The following is a 23,568-nucleotide window of genomic DNA, read 5'->3' as shown; positions in this document are numbered from 1 at the left end:
ACATGCTAATTTCTTTTTGTTGATTTGGCACATGCATATTTAGTTATTTACTAGAACCATTCGGAAAATTCCATATGGGTCGTACTACTATATGATCATATTATCTGAGCCATTGGTCCTCCTTGGGATCTGAGTGTATGCAGGTATAAGATGGAGTATTGATGCATTCTTCAGACTTTTTGTACAGTGCCCCTGACGCCATGCAGATCACATTTATTGATGGTTGCAACCGTGGTCTTCTACGGTCTCATCTTTTGCCCTTTTCATGGTCCGGTTGTGCTCGGATCTGTTCCGATTTCGACTCGTGAGGGCTAAGCCGGAACAGAGGAATTAAGTGCACAGCCAGATCATACATTCCGGCAATTAGCTAATCACATACAGTAATAACAAATGTCTCTCAAGATTTTCAGCCAACCCCCTACAATGTTTTCCGCAACCACAGAGCAAAAGTATACATAATTCATGCCATGTTGATTATTTCTACTCTTGGCTAGCATCCACACAAACATTTTTGATCCATCAGTACCAGGGATAGAGTAGGACATGAAACGAAATCATGAAAATAATATAACATTGGTTGAGGCTACAATCAACGACTGTAGCACCATTTTTGCTTCAGAGGTGAACATCACTTGCTTCATTAATAAACAACAAAAATGACAAAAAACTGTAAACAAAGACACCGAGTACATCTAACAATGCTGAAATTTCTAACGAGTTTACACCGAGGCATAAAGATTGCTATTACAACTTTACGAGTTGTCCACATGTACTCAATAAGGCTACATGCTCTAAACATGGGCGACATGAGTCATTTCTTTCTTCTTGTTTTGAATATCTCCAAGATGTTGAATCCTCTGGCATGGATTTTGAAGAGCCCTGCAACTACATATAGTTCAATGTCAAATGAGATCAAATATCTCCTTATGTTTTAGAACACTATATACAGAATAAAAACAAACATGCTCTAGATATTGTTTCATTTTATTTGCTGGGAAGCAGAGCATCCTTTCTAAATGAAAACGTACTTGCTAAATTAACAAAACTATATTAAATTATATCATGAAAAACAACTGGACAAGAAAAGGCAACAGAAAAACAAGAAAGGATTCACTCTCTTGCTAATTTCACTCTGCTGCTATAAAATCACATCAACCAATATGGGAAGAGCTATTTCTTCAATGGATGAACATGCTAGATGTAAGCTACTACCTAGGAAAATAAACACTTCTCTGCCCTCAAACTTGCAGCTTAATACCCACATTGTCTAGTTTTGAAGTGTTATGTTGCCTAATTTAAGAGTAGAATTATTCTCAATTCATAATCATCAAGAGGATCTGTGATGAAGAGTTTCAGCAAGTTTGTTATAAAGAGCTATTTATTAAGTGGATGAACTTCTCTGCCAAAAATGAACACTTTCAGGACGTTTGTTCATGAATTGGATCTGGACTGTATTTGCCCAGCATCAATCAACTCAGAATATTCTATCCTACTAAAAATCTATCTGCTACATAATCATCATCATCATGTCAATTCAAAGACGATATCTACGTATGGGATACAACAAAGAGGAAAAAGAGGTCACCTTGGTGGGCAGTGGTGACCTGGGTGTTGAGGTTGGGTCCGGCGGCGACATGGCCATCGCATTGAGCCGGTTCTTGACGAGGACTGCTCAATTGATGATCGATTGAATTTTCGGCATGATACAATACCAACAGCAGCTATCAAAGTTCAGCTAGTCCCAAACACCTGGAACCATGTCGTGCAATCTGAATCATTTGATCTAACAATTCATCAAAAGCAAAAATATACTAAGCATATGACATGGATATACAAGAAACATCAAGGATTTCTTTTTTCTTTCTTGGTCGACTGAAACCACTGAGGTGGTACATTGCAGTTATGAAATTGTAACAAGCCCGAAGCTCCTCTCTCTCAGATGATTTGGTCGCAAAGACAGGGGAAATTGTAACGAGTCGAATGTGGTGCCCAATTCTGGTTTCACCACTTTGTCCCCATCTCGTTCTGCAAACCCCCATATGGACTTCTCTAGGTCACCCATCCTACCAGGGCATGGTGCCTGCTCTGTTGGATTTGCTCCCACACGATCCCTGCAACCAAATCAGATCCCCATAGAGAGGCCGCAATTTTATTTCCTCATCAAGCTTTAACAAAGGTGATGTACAGGTCACTACCAAATTTCCATCTTTTCCAAGAACCAGTCTGAATGTGATCTACTCTGCTAGCCCATCACATTAAAATTATTTCTAGCACCCGCAGCCAAGTCAATTACTCTGCGTGCTATTTATTTTTCCTAGCGAATTCACAGGAAAATTTATGCAAACCCCTATTAGAACCGCAGATGATTATACAACACAAATCAGCATGCCCTACAACCAAAACAACCTAATTTTTTTGCCGCTGCCATATCAGTGTGGTCAGCAGGGAGATGCTCCCGGCAAAAGGCTTAAATTTTGTTCGGGTTATTCACAGTTTCAGGACTCTACATTTTTTTATACAGCCACAAACAGGGATTCCAGTTATCGATTGCCAACCTCACAAGAAGAACCAGCAGTGGCCAGAATTAGGCTACTTTTTTCACCTTGCGCATCTCACATAAACATCTCAGTTTTTTCGTTATCCACCATTTAACCGCAGGAATACACAGCCCGCAGGCATCCTAATCCCGACCCCCAGACGAACAACTACTAGCCACACTCCCCCAGAAGAGAATGCAGTCATCATCATAATCATGCGCGTACATGTTAACCAGGGGAGGGAATACCTTCTAATACACTCCAGCGCCTTCGGATTTGCTCTTTACCGCCGACTCGCTGGACTCAGCAGCAGCGTTGTCTCTGCTCCCCTCGCCACCAGGGTCGCCACAGCTGTCGTGAGCAGCCACCGAAGATTCTCGCAGTCTGGCTTCCCCACAGCCTTCGATCTCGCTCCCTTCACCATGAACAGAGCCGCGGGGCGACGCCCCCAACTGGAAGATCGGCAAGTTGCAGGCGGAAGCAAGAGGAACAAAAAGGACATCATTTTTTAGCCTCGAGATCGATGGAATGAGGAGAGGGGAGAGCGAGCGGGCGGTGCACGAACCTGCACACGGGGTCTAGGGGAAACTCGCAGGCGGCGCGCATGGCTGCCGAAGGCCTTCGCCGCCGAACCAATTGCCTCGCCCTCCATCGCCTTCCGGGATCTATCCCCTGCCCAACCCTTTTTTTTTTCTTTTTTCCGTCACGAACCAGCCTGCACCCAACTTTTCTTTGTGTGTTCAAAAACAAATTCTGGACCATGGTCCAATTATATCCCATCAAAGAAGGACCGCCGGTCCTTGTCCGTCAAGCCGCGTACTTGTACTCTTTTTTTTTTTTTGCATCGACGCGTACTTGTACTCGGGCCGCACTGTTGTCAGACATACGAAACTGTGTGCGCGTATATCTCGCTCCACGTGATCGGTCTACGTCCCTCGTGTGAATACCGATTTTCCACAGCTCGCACCCACGCCTCATTCAATGCCAGGTACCTACCCATCAAGCCCAACGAATGGCACAGATAATGATACTATGTGCAAGTACGGGCCATATCGCTGCTCTCGAACCATTCCTACTATGTTACATCTCATGTATGAAATATGAAGGAATGCAAAGTACCCTAAACATTAAAAAAAACATTGAGGTTCTTGAACCAACGAACAATAACTGCCGCCGTTAGAATGAACCGTCGACCTGCCGTTGTCACAACTGCCGTACCGGAGCCACTTGACCTTGTCAATGACATCCGTCAAGTCATCATGCATGTGCCCCTGAGGACCAGTGCCTTGGAGTCGTTATCCTTGCTTTGTACCTTTGAATCGATCTAAAAAAACCAGACACCTAATTTCGCCATCGCGTCGATGAGAAACTCTAAACTCACCACCTGAGGAGCCGACGGCAATCTACGTGGAGCTCCGTCAAATTTGTCCCAACAAAAGAACTAGAGGAGGATCGGAGCCTGGAAGACTAACTCAAAGTTGAAGCGCTGCCATCGGCCCAAGTGCCGCCATTGTGGGGACTAAAATCCCATCTTATCTACTAATCGGAGCCAAGGTACCAGGATTTCCTTCCCTGCCACTGGCCACCGGAGCTAGAAGCAGAGGGAAGGCAAATCCACCAGCCCATTGCCGAAGATTGATGAGAGGAAGGCTTTACTCTATTCACCTTGTGAGGGTGAGATTAGAAGAAGTTTTCAAGGTCAACTTGGTTTCACAAATGCAATATACCTGCATGCAAGAATTTTGGAGAACTCCAGTTAATAATTTATTTTAACTAGGGAGTGTATTTAATCAATCACATTGTTGTATAATTTTGGGTTTAGTTTTGCTTAATAGTAAGGTAACTCTTCTTTTCCTTTTTCTTGTTTCTTTTTTGTGGGGTAAGGTAACTCTTCTATATGAGTCAATCGAAGCATTGTGCCGCCCACTTGATGAGGTTTCGTAAAAACAAACTATAAATTTGTGTAAAACATTTCTGCATATAAGATTCTAACATGAGTTGTACGTTGTGTAGAGAAATTCTTAGGTAGGACCTCCTCGCGTTTTGATTTCTTATGCAATATGTTCAAAACATCTAAAGAGTCATGTTACAAATCTGGACTGATAAAATGCAAATTTCTGATTTGTTTTCAAGTTTTACTCATAGTTTTCGTTCGCCGTTTTTTCGCTATTCATGTGAAATTTGAATTTTAGTAAGTCACTCTTTTTTTGATATATTTTTTATTTTTCATAAAAGTGTCGCAAATGCACTTTTTATTTATATAGATAAGCTTTTCATGAATTAAACAAACAACTGATAAAAATGTCTCATCCACGCCTTCTTCTGTTTATGTTATTTATTTATTTTTGAAACAGAGGCAAAAGCTTTGCCTCATCTCATTAATAAAGAAGAGGAGAATTGCCCGGTTAATTAGCGAAAAACCAGACGAAAGCCGTTACAACACGTCCACATAGGACACACAGGGTGACCTGGCAACCAACACAAGAACGCACACACGTCGCCGAGGAGAGAACGCCCTCAAGGTTACTACCCAGTGCCATCGTCATCACACTTCCACGAGGGCGACTCCGACTCCACCATCGACGACCACCGATGTAGCCCTCACTGCAAGCAAATGCCGAGGCATGCGCCGGTCGATGCCAAATAGTCAACCACACACGTCGACTGCCAGGCAACTCCGACTCTGTAGGGCATTGCAGGACAAAAGCGATGAGCCAGCGCCAAGCCAACACCGAAGCCAACCACCCGCCTCGCGTCATCGTTGCCGCAAGGGCCCTTCTCAGCAGCCCTGACTCCAAAAAGACAAAGTGAAGCACGACAACCCCTCGAACACGCCGGATGGGACCGACTATCAAAACTCAGCTGCAAACCAAGTCCGCCCGAAGCCGCCATCGTTGCCACACAAGAATCCGCGCCATCACTCATATCACCGGTTGGGCACCTGCCAACCATGATGCCCTGCATGTCGTCCAAAGGAAGCATGAAGAAGGATCAAGAGTCTTCAAAGCAACACCCCAAAGGAGGAAACGCTGTAGGGACGACGTCGTTGCCCAGCCCAACTGGGTCTAGGTTTTCGCCCGAAGAGCTCGATCCAGAGGTAGAAGATGCACATGAACACAACGACGCCTCCAAGAAGAAACGCGACGCCCACAGGCACCGCCGCCGCCGACCGGCAAGCACCGCCAAGGCTTTCGCCTGTAGCAGTGCAAACCATCACCTCCACGCAGACGGCCAACGCCGACAACACCTCCGACGACCACTAGCCAGAGCAACAAGCCGGCACGGCCTCCCACCGCCTTGGAAGAGCTGGATCCGGTCACAACCGCCTAGATCTGACGAGCTGCAGCCGCCGGATCGCTGAGTGAGCCGCCAGAAGCCAGCCCGATGCCGAACGTGAGGAGCACACCCAGATCCGTTGGAGAAGAAGGGGGCGCCACCCACACCCGACTCGCCGGAGAGAAGAGCCGGCGGAAATCCACCAAGCCCACGCTACCACGCAGTGCAGCCAAGGGGCCCGAGCCTCCACCTCCGAGAGCCACCACAGCCAGGCGAGGAGCGCCCTCCGCCGCCCCCATCCGCCGCGCGGTCTTAGCCCAGTAGCATCCTCCGACGACGGCGACGGGAAGGGAAGGGGCGAGGAAGGAGACTGGCGGCGCGGTTCTTGACTTCCGCCCGTGTCGCCAGAGAGGCAACGCGGCAGATGGGACTGTGCGTGTGGAGATGTTTGTGTTATTACGCTCTAGTGGCGAGGCAGAATAAGTTCACACACCTCTTGTCTACTAATTCTTGAGTTGGACCTTGTGTCTACTTTATTGGGAATTCCAGTACACTTTTCTGTTTTCATAGTGTATCCTAGAAAAAAAACATTGGTAATATTTTATTTACCTGTCTCATGCATGCCTTTTGAATTAATGCCGCGTTACAAATATACCCTTCAATTCCACTCCACACCTGTAGGCTGAATTAGAACCTACAATTTTGACTCTGTATTGAGATATGTGCTGGACCATGACTTAGCACGAACCAAGACTTTGAGTTGACATGATCTTGGAAGGAATTGGTACGCAGCAGGTGACTGAACCCAAATTTTGCTTGATCTCTTCGCACCATGCATGTACGCAGCCGGGCATTCCTAATTAGCTAGCAGAGAATGGGCAAGTCGACCAGGTCACCTTCGTTGATTGGATCGTGACAGCTGATTACAATTCATTAACTATGTATACAGTCCATAGACTTCATCCACATGGCATACTTAACTACTATAGTTTAATATATGCACAAGTTGGTGAGTACTATGCTACCTAGTCTATGCATGACATACCACATGACACATGTGGTAAGCAATCCAAACTATTTGAGAGAATTATAGTTCATGCATGCATAAGATCATATCTTGTTTCAGACATCTCTCTTGGACCGGTGTTGAATTCTTTGGAATATCCCGGTTTCATATGGCAGCAAGACCACATCAAAAAGCAACGAAGAATTTGTTCAATATTCTGGAAAAAATAAACATGAAGAAACAAAAAGGTTCAAGAACGTTGACTCTGGACTAAAGTCAACCGGGACCAACATTAATTTAAAACGGCCACATCAGGAAGAAAGATGCCGATCTCTTCCAGCACAAACCACACGTACACACTTGTTTGCTCGCACGTGTGAAATCAAGGAGAGCTGCAAAGCCTGTGATTAGTACTGTACTGTATTTTTTCAAAGTCGTCGTTAGGATCCCTTTTTGGTTAGCCAACAAGAGTATCATACATTCGTATCCAAGTTGATGTGGTGCATGCATGTGCATGGGATTGATGCATCGAATCTCCAGGTAGCCACGTGGAAAACATGCACGAAGCATGCATCGAATCTCCAGGTAGCCACATGGAAAACATGCACGAAACATGGATCGAATCTTCAGGTGGCCACGTTTAGCACGTGTTGTAGCATATGTACATAAAGCATGCACGAAGGACACATCTGGAAAACATCTGGAAAATGCAACAACTGATCGAGCTCACCAGCTAGAAGATAGGATTCGATCAGCATTGGCACGATAGACAACATATGATCGGCTACGTTTAACAAATTTGTCCCGCAATTAATTAATGATAGCCTCCTTAATGGCCAGCCCCAAGGAAGGGTTCTCATTAGACTACAAATGATTACCGTGCAAACAAGTGATTCGATCATATGCCTCTCTATTTTTTTGGTAATCGTAACCAGCAAATGTTCGCTGAAACAGTGGCAATTGTGAACTTCTTTTATTGGCAAGTTTAGGTGTCGCGAGGATGGCAAGTTTATTTGGCGAGGACAACAATTTTCTGGCAAAAACAGAATTGCATCAGAGTTTCCATACTCGTGGACACGATTTCCATGCCATGCATGCTGACTAAATTTGGTTGGGTTGGTTTTACCACAAGGAACCTACTCATTTGACCTGCGCTCAGTTCACATCATGTGTGGTAGTTGATTTGCCAAACTTGCAACTCGAACACCTATTCTCCGAGGGGCATCACCGCACCCATTCAAACCATGTGCCACATGGCACAACCGTTTGGAGCATGGTGTCACGTGGCATGAAGACGGAAAACCATCCACACTACTGTGAAATGTTGACTAACAATTTTACCTGATGTACGTAAGGATATTGTACAAACACACAAGTTTGATTTCTAAGTCGCATCCTCGGTGTGAATATTGCAGTTATGTTTTATCTGTTTAAGTTTCAAATTTTAACGAACGTATACTTGTATTTGCATGGAAGATTTTTACATGAAAATTTGCAATAAGAAACGTTCGTTTTCTGAACTTGAGACATCTTAACCCTCTAGCTTCATATGATAAAAAAATTATGGGGTATAAGTTAGAAAATGTAAATTAAATCTTGCATGTATAGGATTCATACAAGCATCAGCGTGTAAAAAATTGAAATGGTATATGACCCATACAAAAAATAACAAAGTGACCAAGGACAATTAGGTCATAGTCATGTTTGAGTTTCAAATTTGACATGAACATATTTTATTCATCCTCTACGTGCAAGATATTTTTTAATATTCTTCACAACCTAAAATGTTTTATTATTGAGAAATCCCTGTAGTTGAGATGGTCCCAAGCTCATCTGCAAATCCCCCTCCCCCCTTGAAAAGATTGGTTAGCCCTTGGAATGGCTTTAGCTACTCAACTCGAGAGGGGATGAGCGGTTGAGTCCGCCATTAAGGGATAGTTCAGCTACAGTACTTTATCCGTTACAGAGGAATGGTTTGGAGTGTCCGAAATGATACATCGATTAGGGCCTGGAGGGACCCTTGGATTCCATGTGACCTTTCTTTTTTGGCCAATCACCTTGAATTAGCTAGTCAACTCGAGAGGGGGTTAAGGCACTCTTAGGGGACAATGTCAATTGAGCTTTACAAAGAGATTCATTTTTTTTGTACGGTAGTAGTATCTACAAGGATATCTTCAACGCGACCTCTAAAAATGCTAACAACCATCCGAACCAAGCTGTCTGGATGCATTTTGCCATCAAACACAGTCCCGCATCGGTCTATCAACGTGTCAGGTTGTTTGTTTTCCCACAAACCCGGAACAAACGGGCTGAGGGGGCTTTTCGGGAGTCTGGATCGCCGCCACACGTAGGACTCCGACACCCCCGGTCCACTCAAATCCTCTTCCCGATCCAGTTTTCTTCCACTCAACCCCACCATCCCCTTGCTTTCATTCGCACCCTACTCGTCCACGCCGCTATACCTCTTCGGCCGCTGCCCAGGCATCCTCAGACGTCCGCAACCCCACCCACGCGTCAGCCAGCCTTGGACTACACCACCACCCACCCATCCTTCGCAGCGAGGTACCCTCCACCACCCTCCCACAACAGACAGGAAGGGCGCTGAAGCTACTGTTTAACGAATGCAATGCAAGCAAGGTAGCTTGCTTACTCTCCATCTAGCGTGCGTTGGCGGCAAGGAAGTAAGCATTCAAAAAGACTAAACAATAAACATTAATTAGTACAAGAAAGAGGCATTCGGGTTGCTTCCTGCGAAGCTTAACAAAGGACGACTGCTACATAGAGACAACTGCTACCAGTCATGAGCGCTAGTGAAGCCGTCAGAAGCAGAAACTGTCGCTTGACGGACGAAGCCGGGCCGAGACGATAGGCGGGCGAAGTGAGCGAGACCAAGACGGGCCAGACATGGAGTGGCGATGGGGGCAAGACATCGAACCCCTCCCCCCAGCCGATGTTGTCCATGGCAGACACCATGCCCGACGGGTGTTTGGTCAAATGTCATTGAATTTTTCCGTTGAACTTCTTGTTGTTTTCTAGAGTAAGCATGATGGCGTGGTACTCGGTGATCAAAAATGAGTTGTTGTGTGAAAGCATGGTTGATTAGCTCCATGGCGGGTGACAAATTAATTTCGTTCTGAGCCAAAGCAAGCCTTTTCTTTCTTTTACAATCGAGACTCACTCATTCAACGTAGTAAAGGTAGGTCATGTACGTACCCATGGTGGTTTCCTCGCTTGCGTTAGTCAAAAACAAGGTAATCAGTTGGTTCAGCATGGATCCACTCACTCAATTATGAAATCGAGTGGATCAACTAATTAAGCACGTGATGGTAAAAAGTATGCGTCTAGTCAAACAAACCCACTCGAGTAGTACTTTGCTATGGCTGATTCGCAATAGTATGCACAAACCAGAGTAGTCAAAAATCTCATGCGAGATCCTCACATCTTGGCATCTTTGCGATGCCGATATAGAAACTGTGCGAGGGCAAACATAGTGCGAACGGTGGACACTGGACAGGAGAAGAGGCCTTTTACGGTGCTTCAGACGTAAAAAGTCTCTAGGAGAAAGAAACGGCACGAAGCACGCACACATTTCCTGTACGACTACGTGCCCGCTATAGCTGTGGAAATTGCGGATCCGAGCTTTGCATGCTGTGGAAAACACAAAATTAAATAAAAAAGAAGTCATAAACCTAAAACCCCCAACCTTTTAATACTGGTTGGTGTCATTAACCGGTACTAAAGGGTCCCTGCCCTCGGAGCTGACTCGTGCCACGTGGTTGCCCTTTAGCACCGGTTCGTACTGAACCAGTACTAAGGGGGAGGGGGGGGCTTTAGTGTCCACACTTTAGTGCCGGTTACCGAACCGACGCTAAAGGACCTTACGAACCGGTGTTATTGCCCAGTTTTGCACTAGTGTCTCAAGACACGGCGCTGCCACTAAACGCACATGTTGCTAGGAGAAGTACTATAGTATAGTTTTCGTACAACTTAACTATTCCCTTCGTTTTTAAATAATCATCTTTTTAGAGATTTCAACAAATAACTACATAGAAAACAAAATAAATGAATTTACACTCTAAAATATGTCCACATACATTCGCATGTGATAGTCCATTTAAAATTTCTAAAAGGGTTTTTATCAGTTTTGCCATCGGTTGTATAACACTACTCGGTTTTGCCACTAAAATTTTTCACTACTTGAAGGTAGATGACAAAAATACCCCTAACCCGTTTGTCAACTCCCCTCTCTTTTTGTTGACTTGTGGGCCCATGAAAAGGATAAAAGGAAAATTGGCTATGCAGGGTTTCGAACCCAACACCACCACCTGAACGTTGCGCGGGCTAACCAACTGAACTACGGAAGTCTTTTGTTCTACAAGGAGATATATTCCTTACATTGTTTAGACGGGATAATATGCCAACAGTCATATCTTTTCTTGTTGCTAGCTAGTTGTGCTAGGGTTTGGAAGTTAGTTGGGATCACCCGCACGAGTGGCTAGCCGACTGGAAGAATCTCTCTGGTAACACCGCCACGTTCAATCGATTGATGCGTCACACACTAATTGGCAGCAACACCACATTTTTTTTTGAGAATTCACGCGGGGGGGCAAGGCGCCCCACCTGAATATGTACTTCTCATGGTGCGAAGCAGCAAAACCAAAACCCAGGGTCCTGGGAGAGTACAGATATGAGTTTTTTCTCGCCAACTATGGTACAATCAGGGAAAGAGGGAGGAAGACTACAGGGAGATCACAGGTCCAGAGCTAGGAGGAAAGGGCCCCAATCTGCCAGGTCTCCACGGTCTTCAGGTTTCAGGCGGAAAGACCAAAGCTCGAGGTCGCCGGCAGCAGCGGCGACGGCACGACTAACAGCAGGACGTTTGTTTCGGAACACTACATCGTGCCGATGGTTCCAAATTCGCCAAAGGAGGAGGAGCCGCACCGCAGGCCAGTGCTTTTGAGGTGCAAGAGGAGGAGAAGGGACTTCCCAGATATCGTTGCAACTGAGGCCACGGTTGACACCAAGGGCACGCCATACATGCGTGACGCGGCAGCAGATAAAGAGCATGGTGGCTGCCTATTCCTGATCACATGGTTTTCTATTTTTCTCTGGAAATTTCAGCATGGTGGCTGCCTATTCCTGAAAACGACACAAACACAAAGAGGTTCACAAATCACAACCCTCAGCGGGTGGTGGCACTCGGCGTGCAGGATGGCGGCACTCGTCAGGAGGCGCTGCGGCAACGGCAAGTGGGGGCACGCTGGAGCTGGGCGGCCAGCCCGGCGGTCGACGGTGCCAGGTGAGGACTGAGGAGTTAGGCAGGCGACGGCGGCTAGGGATTTGTGGTTCCCGCTGGGGAAACTAGCCAAGCTGGCACGAGTAGGTCGGCCAAAGGATTAGGTTGGTCTGTTTAGTTAGGTGCAGATAGATTATAGTATAAGAATACTTCTAATTTTAAATGAATGCTTGTGTTAGTTGGACTGGTTGTCATGCTCCTCCATCCACAGTGAGGTTTTTGGTTCGAACCCCAACAACGCTCTTTTTCTCTGAATTTATTTATCCGTACACCCTGACTAGTGGGCCCACACTATAGAGAGAGAGTGTGCAAAATGAGATCAGGGATATTTTCGTCATCTGCCTTCGGTCAACTTGCATTGACCTGAAGGTAACGATGAAAATGGTATTTTTGAGTACGTGTCCAACGGGACAGTGGCATTTTTGAGTAGTGAAAAGTTTTTGTCAGAGTTGTGTCGAATATTGTGTACAAGGTAGGTTACAGTTGGACTTGTAGTTGTATTGTGTTTAGATATGATATGGAGTCGTGTTCAAGTAGGACACTTGTATCCCAGGCCTCTCTTATATAGCAGGGGTAGACACACGATATAACCTATGCCAACATAATAGCACAGGCATGCAAGGGGGAGCCGGCGTGTGTGCCGGCGCCCGGGTGGCCGGGTGCGGTATTGTGACGGTGTCACGGGGAGGAGCGCCCGTAGTCAGGCCCTGGGGATGTAGCCATGTCAGTGAACCTCGTTAACAAATCTCGGTGTCGTGCTCGTGTGATTGCTTGGTCCTCAGATGATCGACGAAGTGCCTCGGATTTATTCTAACAGTTTTAATGGCAGAACTGAGTAGTGTTATATAACCAATGGCAAAACTGATAAAAACCCTTTCTAAAAAGACAAATATTTAGAAACGAAGGGAGTATATCACAATCTGTGGAGACTATGTCTCTTTTGGTTCGTAGGATAGAATTATCATAGGAATAGGAATCTTGTAGGAAATGAGATGACATGTATCTAAAATCCTATGAGTAGGAATAGGAAACAAGATGTCATTTGGTTGACATCAAAGGAATTTTTCCATTGAGTCTAGGCTCTTTTTTATTTTTCTATGAAATGTGGAGGATAGGAACCAATCCTATGTAGGAATAAGAATCCATTCCTATGAACCAAAAAACTCTAAAGGAAAAAGTCCTATAAAAATCCTATCCTCTAAAATTTCTATGAAATTCCTCTAAACCAAAGGAGGCTTTATGCTCCATGCATGTCTTGCACAGCAATATGCACAGTTCTTAGTACTAGCTGGAACACTAAATTCGGCAGGATTAAGGACGGCTAGTTGTGCAGTTGTAAAACTGTAGAAAGTTTCGACTTAGAGTTGCCTTGACTGTTGACTTCTCAAGGCTGGCTTCCCTACGGCCACTTATCCATTCGAAGTCCACACAATTAACGTGTCAGCTTCAACGGTGTCCATCCGCTACGTGCTGCTAACTGCCGGCCCTTCGAGAGATACGCAATTACGGGTCAACGCCACCCTGGACGGAAGATGGAAACTTCCTCACGGGGTTGACGACCCACATCACCGACGACCAAAAAAATCACCAACGACCAAACATTTCATGCATCCTCGCATGCGTTATTGCCGCTCGTGTCAAAGTCAACCACCGGCAGGCTACGTTGCATTTGTTGCCGTGCGCATGCATGCATGTGGTAGTACCGTTTTGGAAATGCGGGAATTGACTTGTTGTTCAATTGGCTAAACAAATCGTCGAGATGGTTTCCATCAGTGTGTGATCACCATCGTCCCCCTTCATGTGCACACCTAGGCTTCCGAAAATTTTGCCATTGTTCAAGTTACGGGTCAGAGCAGAAGAGCACAAGCTCCAGCTAGCTAGTGGCCGGCCGGCCGGCGGCCGGTGCACTCCACTCCACCCCACTCTGCCCGGTCGATGGACGTGTTCCGCACGTGCGGTACAGTGGTGCGCCGGCCGCCGGCTAGCCTGACTTCACCCCTAACGTGGCACCGCATCAGACCTGTCAACTTCCTGGTCGCGGTCGAAGGGATGCAGTGACGGTCGCGTGGACTCGTCGATGGATCTCATCCGGCGCGCGAGGCGTCGCGAACGTGGAATGGTCGCGTCCACTTGTGGTGGAGTCGGTACAAGATCCACTTGAGTTTCTACGACCAGTCAAGGTCCGCGACAGCGACGCTCATGCAATGCAACGTACTACGTACAAAAACTCAAAACATGGAGGTTTCCTGGCCTACTCCCACAATCAAGATCGGTCAAAGTCAGTCGGTGGTTCACTTGTCTAGTCACTCGGCTACTGATCCAAACAGATCAATTAAGCACGTGAGTGCCGGAGTTCACGATCCAGATATAAAAAGTGCCAAGAGCGATAGGGCCGCTAACCGGATGCAATTTGATGAATACTCCAACTTGGTTCCCCCTCCAAAAAAAAATGTGAAACGATTGCCGCTCATTTAAGTAGGGCTAGAGTGCCAACATCGCATTCATGCCGGCTCAAAATAGACACGATCTCTCACCAGAACCGGTATTGAAGTGGCGCGCCGACCAAGAGGATCACCTAGTCTCGGTGCATGTTCCGATGCTAGAGACGCTTGTCCGGACGAGGCTGGACAACCGTGTACCACATTCAAACCGGCGTCTGCCTGCCAGCATTAATTAAACAAGTTTGATGGTGTCCTGGCTAAGGGGCCTCTCACCACGTCAACTTCCAAGTTGAGATGAGCTTTTCTTTTTCGGGAAGCACGTCTGTGTTTCTCATGAATGCATATGCTATGCTTTTTTTTCTTTTGGGGAGGCACAGTTGTGTTATTATTTTTCAAAAAATAAAACTATGCTTTTCCTCTTTTGAGGAGCATAGTTTCGCTTCTTGTGGAAGCACGTGATGTGCTCGTCCTTGCAGCAAAAAAGCATTGCTTCAAAAAAAAAATCCGCAAACCCATGAAAAACAATCAATAACCGAAAGGCGAAAAAAACTAAACCTAAATAAAAGCATGAAATGCATACAGAAAAGGAGAAAACCAAAATCACAGGGGTACGCCGGCGCATGACACATGTTGGGTACTGGGCGCACCACTTGGCGCATTCCCAGGCAAAAAAACTAACCCATGCGGGAGCCCTCTATGGGATACCCCTTTATTAGTTGCCCCCTCATCCGAATGTTCCTTCAAAACCAGGCCCATAGATACTTCAAGGTTCGTGCTTGCCAAAAATCTGATGCAACTCAAGCAACCAAATGTACTAAAATTCTATATAGTGGTCCTGGATGGGCCTAAGGCTAGCCATAGTGGGGGTAACTTAGGTAGTAACTTAACACACCCCAAGACAATTTTGCTTATGTGGCAAGCATTTAATGAGGAGAGAGGTGTTTGGAGTAACATAATATGTTACTGTAACATAGCGTTTCCCGAGGTAAAATGAGTTTATAAGGCAATAAATGAAACAATCTATGACACTACTACTAAGATACTTTGCACTATGGAGGTAGTAACTTAGACTAGTGTCATATGCATGACACTAGTATAAGTTACTCCCCACTATGACCAGCCTAATAGTCGCCACTTCCATTTCCCTGCACCCTTATCCTCCTTTCCCCTACCCCACTCCCATTCGAGACCTCCTAAGTAGCACCTGTTGTGCTAGCAACCCTAGCTAGCACTCAAACGCATGTGCTATGGGCCGGCACAGCTACCAATGGTCGCTCACCAAGTGCCAGCTCGCTGGTTTGTTTTTTCCTAAAAAAAGGAAACGACCGTTGATAGCACGACTGGTTGACTTTATGTAAAAGTTCAAAAATCAAGATTTTTTTTATGAATTTGTTAATTTTTTTGCAATTTTTAAAAATGCTCATGAATAAAAACTCATGAAATTTAGGGAAAAAGTTCACGAGTTTGAAAATAAGTTGTAAATTTTGAAAAATCTCATCAAATTTTAAGAAAAGTTCACAAATTATAGAAAATGTATATGAATTTGGAAAACAGGAAAAGAAAAAGAAAAATAAGCAGGAAAGGAAAAGAGGAAAACAGGAAAAGAAACACAAAAAATGAAAAGCAAACAAAACCGTGTTACACAGTTGAAAAGGAAAAAAGGGAGCTCCCGACCAAATCGCACGCTATGCTACATGTGCATGGACCGGCCTTTTCACAAAGGAAACGATCGACATAGTTAGTTGGGCTCCCATTCTCCCTCGGCCTTCTTATTATTCGTCCTAAATGGCCCTTTTCATTTTCATTAGAAACTTATCGCTGGATGCATCTCTTCTCCCGTCGGCGACGAACCCTAGCTAGCTACTCTCTCTTCTCTCTCTCTCAAAAAAAAAAACTCGAATCAGTCGGGGCGCGAGAGGCCACCGGCGGCATGGCTGCGTGCGGCGGCGGAGGCGACCGCTCTAAACTAATCGGATCGGATCGGATCTGACCGAATCCCGCCGCCGTGCCCGTCTCGCTCGCCGTGGCCGATGACCTCGTCGGCCGGGACCGCGTCCCTCCCCAAACGGCGGCGATGATGGATGGACCCGCCGGCGCCGGCCAGGCTCCCGTCCTCCGGACGCGGCGGGTTGCCGCTCCTCGGGGCCAGCCCCTCCCGCCGCGCCGGATCGCGCATCGGCTTGGAGGCCCCTCGGGGCTGCCGCCGGTGCGGGAGGCGTCCGCGGACCGAGCGGCGGGGCCCGTGATGCGTTCCGGTCGAGGGCATGGTCGGGCCGGCGCGGGATCTGAGCCACCGTCGATGGATTTCTCGCAGCTTGGCTGGATGTTGCTTTGGATCCGGTACGATCCCCGTCTCTCTCTCTCTCTCTCTCTCTCCGAGACTGAGCCCCACACTCACTCGCCCACTCTGCGTGCGCGCAGTTCACACCCCTGAACCCAAACCCTAAGCCGAATCAGGCGAGCTCTCGTTGCCGGATCGCTGGCCAATCGTCCGGTTGACGCGTCAGTTCTACACCGCTGCGGTGCTGCCAGCGACCGCCGTTCCATTGCCCTGGGTTCGGGTGTGGCGTTGGCTGGGAACCGTACGTTGTTTGTCTGACGTGCCGTCCGCACCGGGGGGTTTGGTCGATCGACTCCAGGCATGAGCAGCTCCTGAGCTTGATGGCTGGATGTGTGTACACATGTAATGGGGTATCATGGTCATGTTGCTTGGTGTGCAGAGGCAACCTCATTTTTGGACCAAAAAGAGGGGCGATGACGAGGACGACGATGATGATGACTGTGGCTGAAATAATCATGTCTTGAGCAATCAAGACAGCCTTGGCTTGTGGGACTAAACAGACCTGAAAAAGTAGGTGTCAGCGTTGGAGTTGCACTTAGAGCCCACCCTTACCTCTGTTGCAGCCTGCTCAATTTGTCGCTGATGTTGGATGATCTGTGCCTTGGACGGTCGTTCTGATGAGTGACAACCAGGGCAGTTCTCTTACACTGTGATGGGTAGGTCATGGAGCAAGAGATGTGGGTGTTGGGTTTGAAGATGAATGACAAAGCTGAGCCCTCTTTTGCTACGCTACATACACTGAATTTTCACTGTTCAGTTGCGTTTTGTTTTGGATTCGGTATGAATCCTCCTCCTCCTCTCTCTCTCTCTCTCATATATATATATAATTATATATATCCTAAAACAAATCAGTCAAGCTGTCATTGCCTACTCGTTGACCCATGGTCTGGGTGGACTGACGCTATGGTGCCGCCAGCCACCGCCATTCCATTGCCTTGGATTCGGTTGTGTCGTGAGCTGGCAACCATACAGTGTAGTCTGATGCATCGTCCGAGCCGGAGGTTTGGTTGGCTGATGCCAGGCATGAGCAGCTCCTGAGAGCATGGTTAATAATCTATCCATCCATTGATCCATCTATCTATCTATCTATCTATCTATTTGGGGCGATGATGATAAAACATGGCTGACATAAACTTGTCTTCGATTATTCGAGGAGCTGTGGGCTTCAAAAACCTACTCTCCCCTCTTTTGGCACCTTATCATTCTCACTGAATATTGATGTCTCTGTCTTGGATGGTCATTCTGCTGAGTGATAACCAGAGGAGCTCGACCTCAGTGGTGGGGTTGATCTGGTGAAAGAAGATGGAGCTAGGTTGTATGATCTATCAAAGGCGAATCTGAGCCCTCTCAAATCTCAATGCAACTAATACTGTGTACACATCTATTTATCCCTATCGCCTTTTTATGTTTCAAATTGATGAATTGTCATGGTTGTGGCATTGGGCCATCTAATTAGGAATAACTACGCACTGATCACCTCTCGTGGTGTTCGCTTTGCCTTCCCATGATTTTGTTGTCCATGGAGCGAACCAGTTTGGTGCATCTGGGCCTTTTGTTTTCTGTTCTTAATTTTTCCTTGAATGGCTGTGATAATAATGCTGCCCTTGGGTATTTTTTGAAATTATCTTATTTGGTACTGTATCAGTTTGGTTGTTTGAATTGCCATTTGACTTTCGATAATTCCATTTTGCTACTGTTCTATTTATCTAGTTATCAGTTTGTACTTTTGGGCACTCATTTATTTACTGGTTTTCTTCTTAAGGGTCATATAGGGCAAGTTCAGATGTCAAGATTATTGTTTCCTTCATGTCATGTTCATGAATGGCTGTGATGATATAGCTTCCCTGTTAGTGCTTCTATCTAACACCTGAATTGATTTAGTTGGTGCTAAACTAGGAGTGCTTATATCACAACAAGTAACTGGTTTAGCGGCTAACAATTACTGTTAAACATTTGAATTAAGAATCCACTTAACAGTGTGGTTGCTTACAGAAGAATGCTTTGAAATAACGATGCATCATTAAGGACTACTTTGTTTGAATAAAAAAAATTGTGTTGTGAGGGCCCTAGAAAGAGGCAGAGGGTTTCACATCTTTTCATCAAACTATTCTATTATTTGCAACTGTATGTCCTTTGCTATGCATGTTCTGTTTCTTCTCTCAGCATTCCCATTTAGTCGTAACTGCATTTTATTTTGCGGAAGGTCTTGCATTCACGCATTTGCTGCACTACGGCACTGCAAGCATCAGCAATAGTAATAATTACATTTGGTCTATTAATGTATTCAGATATATTTATTTAGTTCTGAACCTACCATTCTAATTTTGGTATACATTATGTTCAGTGTAATCTGCAGCACTAACCCTTTTGATGTCTTTCTTCTGGTTCAAAAAAGAAAGTTCACGTTATCCTGTTTTTATTTGGCTTGCCGTGACTCCTTTTATTTGAAGTAACAAATGCCAATTTTTCTTTCGTTGCAAGTAATACGGCCATCAGTGCAGTCTTCCAAATTAACTTCTGAACACAGCATATTTGTTTCCATTTGTGTTGGTTATAATTATTCTTTTCTGAATGGCTATGATGATTTCTGCCCCTTGGTGTCTTTCACGTCTCTAGGTTGGTTCCATTCAACTTTGCCCAGTTAGACAGTTAGTCGTTAAACTAGGAGGCCTTGCTCTGCGGCATGTTACCAGTTGTGGCTATTTGTTGCTGGGCGGAGAGAGAGAGAGGTTTTATTACTTATGGTACTACCTTAAGCATTGTCAACTTCCATGATTCATGGTCGGGTAAATCTGAGCCATTCATTCAAGTAGTACTCCCCAGAATTTTCCCAGGATTTTGTGAACTACTAGACGATGCCCCGTGTGTTGCCGCGGGAACCTCGTTAAAATAATTGTATTAATAGGTGCTAGAAAACAACTAAACTAATGCAAGATAATAATAGTATTCTTGATTTACATTGTGTAGTTAACAACATGCCATGTTATTCCTATAAAAAAATTGCAAATCATGAACTATGTAGGTATGCTTCAAGTATCCACCACATATGCCGTATATGACAATGTAAAAGTCAATTAAAAAAAATGTAACTTATCAACGACATCGACATGTACAATTCAAAAAATATAACTTATCAACGCCATCGACATGTATGGCTTGCTAATGTGGCACGGTCGCATGGTTAAATTAATGCAAAAGGTGTAACTTATAATTGACATGCATAGGTCCTTAGGTGGCATTGTTGCATGCTTAGAAAAATTAGATCGTGGAATGCATGTAAATAAATGTAACTTATGCTTCGTGATTGACATGCATAGGTGCTGATGTGGCATGGCTGCATGTTAGGAAAAATTAGCTAGTGGGTTGTAGCTATTTAGAAATAGAGGATTCCTCGTGTATTTGTTATGGTACCTGAGTCTAACAGTTGTACTTCTGCTTGATTATAGCAATTTTATCTGTGGGTACTTCTGAAATATACTCCAGAAAACAGTTTGGTTTCTTGAACAGCCTTTTTTTAAAGTATATCTTATTGGCAATCGTGAGTGGTCATGATTGTACTTTTTTCTCCAATGTTTGTAGCCATTGGCACTTCTATTCATGTGGTTAACGAGAAACTGTTGTCTTGCTTGTCTTGTCCTGCCAGATGCTTCTTCAAAGACTGAGTTATGATCAGCGATATCTGTCTTTTCTTAAAAATTGAAGCTCATATTGCGTTAGTTTTATTTTGGTCAGTGCAGCATTTATTTTACTGGTTATTAGTCTCTTTTTAAGCTGCTACTGTCAAATTGCCACATTGATTATTTGAATTACATTTTGATGCATTAGCGAGGAACTGATTCCACACAGGTTGTTTAAAATGAGAGTGTCCTGTCAGCTGCATTAGTTTGTTTAAAAAGGTCTTATATTTTGTCTAATCATGACTGAAGGTGCTCTTGGAGCTTTTGCTTGGGTCCTTTGGGATTTGTACTTTAACCATTGTCCCCCTTCTCTTATATCTTATATATTTTCAAATTTATTCAGTGTTCTTGCTTTGGTTTTGTTTTCGTTTTGCCAAAGGTTGGACCGATGTGTTTGGTTTCATGGTGGAATAGTATTGCCACTGTCCAATGTCACATGCCTGATTATTTAGCATTGGAACCCCATTTTTCATGGGATAAACAAGCGAGCAGCACTTCCTGTTGTCTGTTTGGAGTAAAGGACCCCTTTTGGTTGATGCTGTGCTGTGATAACCTGGTTTGCAAGTTTATGTTCTTCTTTTGGTTCAAACATGAAAATTTATGTTATCCTGTTCTAATTTTGCTTGCAGTGACTCCTTTTATCTGAAGTGAACAAATGTCAATTGCTTTTTTCATGTAGTAATGTTACCATCAGTACAATGTTCTGAATTAACTTCTGGACACAGCATATTTGTTTCCATTGTGTGTTGATGAGTTCTATTCCTTACTGAATGGCTATGATGATTCTTGCGCCCTTTGGGGTGCTGGAGATCTTTCACCATATCCTGAGATGGATATGTTTTTACATCTCCTAGGTTGGTTCCATTCAACTTTGCTCAGCTAGACAATTAGTCGTTAAACTAGGAGGCCTTGCTCTGCAGCAAGTTACCAGTTGCGGCTATTTGTTGCTGGGTGAAGAAAGAGAGTTTTTCTTGCCATGGACAGAGGTGCATGGAAGTTAGCTATCCATGTGTCCAGATCGTATGGGTTTCAACTGTAGCCCATCCCAACTTGTCTGGGACTGAAAGGCTTTGTTGTTGTTGTTGTTGTCAACTGTAGCCCATCCCAACTTGTCTGGGACTGAAAGGCTTTGTTGTTGTTGTTGTTGTTGTTGTTGTTGTTGTTGTACTGTCTGAAGCATTTTCCAACTTCGGTGTTTCATGGTGTGGTAAATCTGAGCCATTCAAGCAATACTCCAAAATTTACCTTCATTTTATGAACTATTCCTTGTGCGCCATGTGTTTGTTATGATACCTGTCTGATACTTCTTTTGTCTGATTATAGTAATTGGACCAGTGAGTATTCCAAAAAACAACTTGATTTTCCTGAACAGCTTTTGATTGCTTCTTGATTTTAAGAATATCTTTATTGGCAATCGTGAATGGTTGCGGTCTCATGGCAAAAATCAAGTCGTATGTACTCTTCTGTACATTGCGGGCCTGTAGCTTGAAAAGTGAACCTGGCGTTACTATGTCTGGTTCTTTTTGTGGACCTTGGAAAGTAAGATGACGTCAAATCTTTTTATTGAACCAGTTTAAAAGCAGTTTCCTACTGTTGCTATTGTTCAGTTTTTTTGTTCCTATTTTCGCATCCATTATCAATTTTTGTATTGACATTTGATATTGTTGTCCTCGTTAAGTTTAACATCGATGCTTGCCATTCCGAGCCCCAGCGACGAGGAAGGGTGCTGGCTGAAACAGCAGGGGCTGGCGGTTTGGGGTGGGAATCCTTACTCTTTGCATCCATCAATCTGGTTGGCTGGGGCGATGGTCAGTGGCGGAGCTAGCATTTGACACCGGGGTGGTCCGTCTCCATTTTTTTTGACAACAACTATGCCATGTAAACATTTTAACTAATTGCAGATTTCACAGAAATAGATAAATACGATCTTAAAAGCACACTAAAATTCTCATTCAAGTCTCAGTTTTGCATAAAAGAAGCCTACATACAGTACATACCTTGAGCAGTTAACCATGAAAGTATCAATTAAATCATCTTCATTCACCATAGAAAAAACATCCAGCATAATATATGTGACTTGGCAATTATCCAAAAGACTATCACCCATCTTATTTCTCAACTTGTTCTCAACTAAAACATTGGTGGTGAGATAGTTTTACAATATCTTCGGTTCTCTTCATTCTTATGGTGATAGTATTCCGGACCCTCGCGAGCCGCCGAACAGGGTAGCGATCTTCATGGCTAGCACCCAGCCGATTCTCGGTTCGACATCCTCTTCGGCCATGACTTCCAGCGCAGCGGCAGTAACAGCAGCAGGTGCTGGTGGATCAGCACGCCCGCTGGCTCAAGTCTTGTCAGATCTGTTGGAGACTCTGGCGACTCTGATGGAGGTAGAGGTAACCCCGGACAACTAGGAACAACATAAGGTGGATGTGGCTAAACTGTGTGATGAGATAGCACAAGCCAAGGAAGAGCTGGCAGAGGAGAACGGTAGGATGATTGCAGAACACGCCGTTTTGAACGCCCAAGTACAGCGGATTCAAGCGGATTCATACCGGCTCATGGTGGATCAGAACGCTGCAAACGAGGTCTGGAGAAGAAAAAACCGGAGTCGTCTGCCCTTGGTTTATGAGTCAAGGAACCTCTTCAACACATTTGGAACAGGGGCTAGTAACCCGCCGGTAATAAACCAGGTGGCTGAAGCGCCAAGGGGTAGAGCGCCGGTTCAGCCGCGCGTGACAGGTTCTCCGCATATGAATAGCACCCCACCTTAGCATGTGGAAACGCCTCCGGGTCATTATTCCAACCCTTTGGACAATATGATTGCTGTAGCTACGCGATTGACGGCTCTGCCAGTCAAGGGCGAGACTCTGACGGAGGTTGAAACTCGAAGGGCTAGGGAACTTCTTCAAACAGCACTGGTACAACAGCAGGCTTATTCTTATAGTTGTGATGGATTCATATGACCCCTCGTCCAAGCCGGAGCTACAGCAG

The 23,568-nt window shown here is 45.1% G+C and overlaps 2 long non-coding RNA genes across 3 annotated transcripts; one reads left to right on the top strand and one right to left on the bottom strand.

Moving 5' to 3' along the window:
- Nucleotides 1–544: 544 nt before the first annotated feature.
- Nucleotides 545–3,290, bottom strand: LOC125521356 (uncharacterized). 2 transcript variants are annotated; one of them, XR_007289214.2, is made up of 4 exons: nucleotides 3,103–3,290; nucleotides 2,786–2,989; nucleotides 1,586–2,111; nucleotides 545–885 (listed from the first exon to the last, which is right to left on the bottom strand). It is a non-coding gene; the product is annotated as an uncharacterized LOC125521356 (long non-coding RNA). The 2 variants fall into 2 exon arrangements; XR_007289215.2 differs by having other exon boundaries at nucleotides 1,586–1,749; nucleotides 3,103–3,288.
- A 13,066-nt stretch (nucleotides 3,291–16,356) lies between these two features.
- LOC125522178 (uncharacterized) lies at nucleotides 16,357–18,244 on the top strand. The gene is made up of 2 exons (XR_007289656.2): nucleotides 16,357–16,896; nucleotides 16,978–18,244. It is a non-coding gene; the product is annotated as an uncharacterized LOC125522178 (long non-coding RNA).
- The last annotated feature ends 5,324 nt before the right edge of the window (nucleotides 18,245–23,568 follow it).

The sequence above is a fragment of the Triticum urartu genome, chromosome 7A, assembly GCF_056163025.1.
Source record: "Triticum urartu cultivar PI428250 chromosome 7A, HENAU_Tu73, whole genome shotgun sequence".
NCBI lineage: Eukaryota > Viridiplantae > Streptophyta > Magnoliopsida > Poales > Poaceae > Triticum > Triticum urartu.
This window is presented reverse-complemented; position numbering and strand designations above follow the sequence as displayed.